The sequence below is a fragment of the Choloepus didactylus genome (assembly GCF_015220235.1).
Source record: "Choloepus didactylus isolate mChoDid1 chromosome 11 unlocalized genomic scaffold, mChoDid1.pri SUPER_11_unloc3, whole genome shotgun sequence".
Classification (NCBI taxonomy): Eukaryota; Metazoa; Chordata; class Mammalia; order Pilosa; family Megalonychidae; genus Choloepus; species Choloepus didactylus.
The window spans coordinates 2,941,481-2,949,784 of NW_023637580.1; the positions used below are offsets into that span (position 1 = coordinate 2,941,481).

Consider the following 8,304-nt stretch of genomic DNA (forward strand, 5'->3'; position numbering starts at 1 on the left):
GACTTGAGGGAATTGGTGACATACAGATGTCATCTGCTGGTTAGTAAGAGAAAGTGTACACCACCAAGCTGTAGATCTGACAAATTAGAGATTGGTATTTATAGACCCTGAAAGAACCCTATCAAGTAAAGCAAATGCCAAGAGGCCAAAACAACAGAAAATTTTAAAGCATATGAAAAAAAACAGACAATATGGAGAACCCAAACTCAAACACCCAAATCAAAACATCAGAAGAGACACAGTACTTGGTGCAATTAATCAAAGAACTAAAGTCAAACAATGAGAGCATGGCACAGGATATAAAGGACATGAAGAAGACCCTAGAAGAGCATAAAGAAGAAATTGCAAAAATAAATTAAAAATAGAAGATTTTATGGAAATAAAAGAAACTGTTAGCCAAATTAAAAGGACACTGGATACTCATAATACAAGATTAGAGGAAGTTGAAAATGACTCAGCATCCTCGAGGACCACAGAACAGAAAATGAAAGAACAAAAGAAAGAATGGGGAAAAAATCAAAAAAAATTGAAATGGATCTCAGAGATATGATAGATAAAATAAAACATCCAAATTTAAGACTCATTGCTGTCCCAGAAGGGGAAGAGAAGGGTAAAGGTCTAGAAAGAGTATTCAAAGAAATTGTTGGAGAAAATTTCCCAAACCTTCTACACAATATAAATACACAAAGCATAAATGCTGAGTGAACCCCAAATAGAATAAATCCAAATAAACCCACTCCAAGACATATTCTGATCAGACTGTCAAATACTGAAGAGAAGAAGCAAGTTCTGAAAGCAGCAAGAGAAAAGCAATTCACAGCATACAAAGGAAACAACATAAAACTAAGTAGTGACTACTCAGTGGCCACCATGGAGGCAAGAAGGCAGTGGCATGACATATTTAAAATTCTGAGAGAGAAAAATTTCCAACCAAGAATACTTTATCCAGCAAAACTCTCCTTCAAATTTGAGGGAGAGCTTAAATTATTCACAGACAAACAAATGCTGAGAGATTTTACTAATAAAAGACCTGCCCTACTTCAAATACTAAAGGAAACCCTACCGCCAGAGAAACAAAGAAAAGCAAGAGAGATATAGAGAAATTTAACAGATATATGTATAGAACATTACATCCCAAATCACCAGGACACACATTCTTCTCTAGTGATCAAGATCTTTCTCCAGAATGGACCATATGCTGGGACATAAAACAAGCCTCAATAAATTTAAAAAAAGAATTATTCAAAGCACATTCTCTGACCACAACAGAATACAAATAGAAGTCAATAACCATCAGAGACAGAAAATTCACAAACACCTGGAGGGAAAAGTAAGGGTGAGATGAAAACATTCCCAGATAATCAAATACTGAGGGACTTCATCACCAGTATATCAGACCTATAAGAAATGCTAAAGGGAATTGAGCAAGCTGAAAGAAGAGATACTAACAATTGACTGAACCACATGAAGAAATAAAGATTTCTAGTAAAGATCACATGGCAAATATAAATACCAATACTACTGTATTTTTGATTGTAACTCCACTATTTACTTCCTACAGGATCTAAAATACATAAACTGTAATGATAAATCAGTGATTTGGGACTCAATGTAAAATATGTAATTGTTGACAAGAATTACATAAAGGTGGGGAATTGGTGGGAGTATAGAACATAGTTTTATGGGTCTTTTGAAGTGTAAGTTGGTATCAAAGAAAAACAAGATTGTTTGGACTTAAGAGGTTAAGTTTAGCCCCCACTGTAAACACAAAGAAGTATCAGAGAAAATGACCAAGAGATGAAAAGTAGACTAGGGGTTACCAAGAAGTGGGGAAAGGGGCAATGGGGAGTAAGAAATGAGTGTAGGGTTTCTGTTTGGGATGAAGGGGAAATTTCTAGTAATGGATGGTGGGAAGGTGATAAGCATTGCAACATTCTAAATGTGATTATCCCACTAATGGTATGCTAGGGAGGGGGTGGAATGGAAAGATTAGGCTGTATATATGTATCCACAGTGAAAAAAAAAGACATTCTAAATAGAAATGACAATTATATGCCAAGGATGATCCTGGATGGGATCTGAGGATGGAGGAAAGGAGGCTCAAGGGGACACAGTTGGGACATAAGAAAAAACAAAGGAAATATAAAATGTAAGCTTTGTGTCAAGTTGAATTTCTTGAAACTCTTAGCTGTGTTTCATGGGAATGCATAAAAAATGTTCTTGTTCAAGGAAATGATATGTGAATTATATGCTTTGTTCAAGGATTCTGTGTGCAGCTAGCTCTCATATGTTCAGAAGACAGCAATAGATGAAGGATGATAGAGAGAGGGAGGGAGGGAGGAGAGAAAGAAAGAAAGAAATGGTGGTGTGACAGGATGTTAAAATTTGTGGATCAGGGTATCAGAGGAGGGGGTCAGGGTATGCTGGAGTTCTGTGTATGGGGTTTGTAATGTTTCTGCAACTGTTCCTGTAACTTTGAATTTATTTTCAAATAAAATTTAAAAAATAAATAAATGAGAGAGAAAAAAACAAGGAATTAACTGTTCACCTGGAGGAACCTAGAGAAAGAACAGAAAACTAACCCCAAAGCAAAGAGAAGGAAACAAAAAACAAAGAGTAGAGCAGAAATAAATGAAATTGAGAACAGGAAAATGGAGAGAATCAACAAAACCGGAAGTTGGTTCTTTGAGAAAATCAACAAGATTGATGGCCCCTAAAACTAGGCTAACAAAGAGTGAGAGAGAGAGAGGGAGAAAAGAGAGAGCAGATGCAAATAAATACAATCAGAAATGGGAAAGGAGACATAATTACTTACCCTGCAGAAATAAAGGATATAATGAGAAGATCCTATGAGTAACTATATGCTAATCAACTAGACAACTTAGATGAAATGAACAACTTCCTAGAAAAGCAAGAAAAACCAACACTGACTCTAGAAGAAATAGACAACCTCAACAAAATAATTACAAGTAAGAAGAATTGAGTCAGTCATCAAAAAGTTCCCGAAAAACAATAGCCCAGGACCAGATGGCTTCACATGTGAATTCTACCAAGCATTGAAGAAAGAATAAGAAAACAAACATAATATTTAATAGTATTTTTTAATTTTTTGATAAATATAGTTAAAAATAAATATAAACAGAAAAGAATTAGTATCAATCCTGCTCAAACTCTTCAAAAAAATTAATAGGAGGGAAAGTTACCTATCTCATTTTATGAAGCCAACATCACCCTAATACCAAAATCAGACAAAGATACTACAAAAAAAGAAAGGAAAACGATAGGCCAATCTCTGTAATGAATATAGATGCAAAAATCCTCAACAAAATACTTGCAAATTGAATTCAGAAGCACATTAAAAGAATTATACACTACAACCAGGTGGGATTTATTCCAGTATGCAAGGCTGGTTTAACACAAGAAAATCAATTAATGTAATACACAACACCACAATAAATCAATGCAGCAAAACTACATGATCATCTCAATCAGTGCAGAAAAGGCATTTGATGAAATTCAACATTTTTTGTTGATGAAAACACTTCAAAGGATAGGAATAGAAGGGAAGTTTCTCAATATGATAAAGCAATATATGAAAAACTCACTGCTAATATACTCAATAATGAAAGACTGAAAGCTTTCCCTCTAAGATCAGGGACAAGACAAGGATATCCACTGTCACCATTATTATTCAAATTGTGTGGGAAGTTCTAGCTAGAGCAATTAGGCAAGAAAAAGAAATAAAAGTCATCCAAATTGGAGAGGAAGAAGCAAAACTTTCACTGTTGCAGATATGATCATGTATGCAGAAAATCCAGAAAAATCTGCAGCAAAGCTACTAGAACTAATCAGTGAATACAGCAAAGTTGTAGGCTACAAGATCAACATGCAAAAACCTGCAGTGTTCCTATACACAAGTAATGTGCAACAGGAGGAGGAAACTGATAAAAATTCCATTTACAGTAGCAACCAAAAGAATCAAGTATTCAGGAATAAACTTAACCAAGGCCACAAAAGACCCATACAGAGAAAACTAGAAGAAACTGCTAAAAGAAATCAAACAGACCTTTAAAAAACAAGGAAGAACATACTGCATTCATGGATTGGAAGAGTAAATACAGTTAAGATGTCAATTCTACGTAAATTGACTTTTAGATTCAATACAACACCAATTAAAATCCCAGCAACTTAATTTTCAGAAATAGAAAAAACAGCAACCAAATTTATTTGGAAGGGCAATGTGCCCCAAATAGCCAAAAATATCTTGAGAAACAGGAATGAAGTGGGAGGTCTCATAATACCTGACTTTGAAATGTATTACAAAGCTACAATGGTCAAAACAGCATGGTACTGGCATAAGGAGAGATACACCAAACAATGGAATTGAATTGAGTGATCAGTAATAGACCCTCACATCTATGGACAATTGATCTTTGATAAGGCAGTCAAGCCAATGCACCTGGGACAGAGCAGCCTCTTCATCCCAAAAGAATGAAAGAGGACTCTTACCTCAAAGCTTATACAACTATTAACTTGAAATGGATCAAAGACCTAAACATTAGCACTAAGACCATAAGACTCTTAGAAAAAATGTAGGGCAATGTGTTAAAGATACAATGACAGGAGGTGGCTTCCTGGACTTTACACCCAAAGCATGAGCAACCAATAGATACAGAAATAGATAAATGGGATCTCCTCAAAATTAAAAGCTTTTGTATATCAAGGACTTTGTCAGAAAAATAAAAAGGCAGCCTATGCAATGGGAAACAATATTTGGAAACCACATATCAGATAAGGGTTTAATATCCCAAATATATAAAGGGATCCTACAACTCAACAGAAAGATAAACAACCCAATTAAAAAATGGGCAAAAGACATGGGCACTTATTGAATGTGGCACTAGCTTTCAGGGATTCTGTTTTTCTTTATGAGCCAGGCCTACAACAAGCAACCATGTCTAAGGGACCTGCAGTTGGCATTGATCTTGGCACCACCTTCTCATGTGTGGGTGTCCTCCAGCATGGAAAAGTGGAGATAATTGCCAACAATTGGGGGAACCAAACAACTCCAAGCTATGTGGCCTTTACTGATACTGAATATTTGTTTGATTGGTGATGCTGTGAAGAATCGAGTTTCAATGAATCCCACCAACATGGTTTTTTATGGCAATCATCTGATTGGGCATAGATTGATGATGCTGTTGTCCAGTCTGACATGAAGCATTGGCCTTTTGTGGTGGTGAATGATGCAGGCAGGCCCAAGGCCCAAGTAGAATACAAGGGCGAGACCAAGAGTTTCTATCCAGAGGAGGTATCCTGTATGGTGCTGATGAAAATGAAGGAAATTGCAGAAAGCCTACCTTGGGAAGACTGTTACCAATGCTGTTGTCACAGTGCCAGCTTATTTTAATGACTCTCAGCATCAGGCCACCAAAGATACTGGTACCATTGCCAGCCTCAACATACTCAGAATCATCAATGAGCCAACTACTGCTGCTATTGCTTATGGCTTAGACAAAAAGGTTGGTGCTGAAAGAAATGTGCTGATCTTTGACTTGGGAGGTGGCACTTTTGATGTGTCAATCCTCACTATTGAAGATGGAATCTTTGAGGTCAAATCAACAGCTGGAGACACATACGTAGGTGGAGAGACTCTGACAACCAAATGGTAAACCATTTTATTGCAAAGTTCAAGCACAAGCATGAGGACATCGGTGAGAACAAGAGAGCTGTCTGCCATCTCCGTACTGCTTGTGAATGAGCTAAGCACACTCTTTCTTCAAGCACCCAGGCCAGTATTGAGATTGATTCTCTATATGAAGGAATCAGCTTCTATACCTCCATTACCCATGCCCGGTTTGAAGAATTGAATGCTGACCTGTTCCATGGCACTTTGGACCCTGTGCAGAAAGCCCTTAGGGATGCCAAGCTGGACAAATCACAGATCCATGATATTGTTCTGGTGGGCAGTTCTACTCATATCCCCAAGATTCAGAAACTCCTCTAGGACTTCTTCAATGGAAAAGAACTGAACAAAAGCATCAACCCTGATGAGGCTGCTGCTTATGGTGCAGCTATTCAGGCAGCCATCCTGTCTGGAGACAAATCTGAAAATGTTCAGGATTTGCTGCTCTTAAATGTCACTCCTCTTTCCCTTGTATTGAAACTGCTGGTGGAGTCATGACTGTCCTCATCAAGTGCAATACTACAATTCCCACCAAGCAGATGCAGACCTTCACTACCTACTCTGACAACCAGCCAGGTGTACTCATGCAGGTTTATGAAAGTGAGCATGCTATAACCAACAATAACAACCTGCTTGGCAAGTTTGAACTCATCAGGATACCTCCTGCCCCCACATGGTGTTCCTCAGATGGATGTCACCTTTGACATCGATGTTAATGGCATCCTCAATGTTTCAGCTGTGGATAAGAGCATAGGAAAGAGAACAAGATCACCATCACTAATAGACAAGGGTTGTTTGAGCAAAGAAGACATTGAGCACATGGTCCAGGAAGCCAAGAAGCACAAAGCTGAAGATGAGAAGCAGAGAAACAAGGTATCCTCCAAGAATTCACTTAAGTCCCATACATTTAACATGAAAGTAACAGTTGAAGATGAGAACTTCAAGGCAAGATCAATGATGAGGACAAGCAGAAGATTCTTGACAAATGCAATGAAATCATCAATTGGCTAGATAAGAATCAGACTGCAGAAAAGGAAGAATTTGAGCATCAGCAGAAGGAACTGGAGAAAGTCTGCAACCCCATCATTACTGAGCTGTACCAGAGTGCAGGAGGCATGCCAGGAGGGAGGCCAGGTGGAATGCCTGGGGGCTTCCCTGGTGGTGGAGCTCCTCCTTCTGGTGGTGCCTCTTCTGGACCCACTATTGAAGAGGCTGAGTAAATCAATCAGCATACTTAGCATTGTTCCATGGTAAAAAAAAATTGAAGGATCAAAATTTGTAGCACATTCTGTGGCAGTTCAGCTGCTATTCAAAATTCCTGGGCATTCTTAATACTTGACTATGAAATATGTGCACAGGAACAGGACATAATATTGCACTTTATATTAGCACTGTGTGGTAAGTGGAAAATGCAATGTCTTAAATAAAGCTACTTAAAATTGGAAAAAAAAAAGACATTGGCAGATACTTTTCTGAAGAAGAAATACAAATGGCTCAAAAACATATGAAAAATGCTCAGCTTCACTGGCTATTAGGGAAATGCTAATCAAAACCAAAATGAGATGTCATCTCACACCTACTGGAATGGTGATTATCCAAAAAACAGAAAATTACAAGTGCTGGAGAGGATATGGATAAAGAGGCACTCTTATACACTGTTGGAGGGAACGTAGATTAGCACAGCCTCTCTGGAAGGCAGTGTGTTGTTCCTTCGGGAAGCTATGTGTAGATTTGCCATATGATCCAGCTATTCCATTAGAAGTTATATAATATACTCAGAGGGACTGAAAGTTAAGACATGAACAGACATCTGTAAACTGATGTTTAGAGCAGCATTATTCATGATTGTCAAGAGATGGAAACAGCCCAAATGCCCATCAATGGATGAGTGGATGAACAAACTGTGGCATATACAAATGATGGCATATTATGTAGCTGTAAGACAGAACAGTCATGGAACATATAAGGTGGATGAACCTTCAGGATGTTACGTTGAATGAAGTTAGCCAGAAACAAAAGGACAAATACTGTATGGCCTCACTAATATGAACTAACATTAATGAGCAAATTTGAGAGTTTAAAGCTGAGAACACAGGTTGTCAGGAGATAGAAAGAGGGTAGAGATAGGACATTTGATGCTGAAGGAGTATAGAATGTTCATCAGGATTGATTGTATATATCCAGAAATAGATGGCATAATACAGTGTGATGGTACCACAATATTGTAAGTATACTGATCAAGGATGTCTGTGAGTAAAGCTGAAAGTGGAGGGCTAAAGGCATGTATGACACCAGAAGTAAAGATAGATGATAAAAGACAGACTGTATAACTTAGTGAAAACAATAGTGGTTCATGATTGTGAATAAATGTATAAATATAAAAATGTCTTCACATATGGGAGAACAAATGAATGTCTACCATGCAAAGTGTTGAAAAAGGGATGGTATTGGGGAAAAATATAATCAAAGCAAATTGAAGTCTATGGTCAACAGTGACATTGTAATATGCTTCCATTAAACGTAACAAAGGCAGTATACCAAAGCTAAATGTGTATAGGAGGGGACTATAAGGGAGGGATATGGGAGTCTTTGTAGTGGTGGTGGTGTCTTATCTTATT

The 8,304-nt window shown here is 37.6% G+C and overlaps 1 pseudogene; it reads left to right on the forward strand.

The window, feature by feature from the left end:
- The first annotated feature begins 4,954 nt into the window (after window positions 1-4,954).
- Window positions 4,955-6,906, forward strand: LOC119524661 (annotated as a pseudogene).
- The last annotated feature ends 1,398 nt before the right edge of the window (window positions 6,907-8,304 follow it).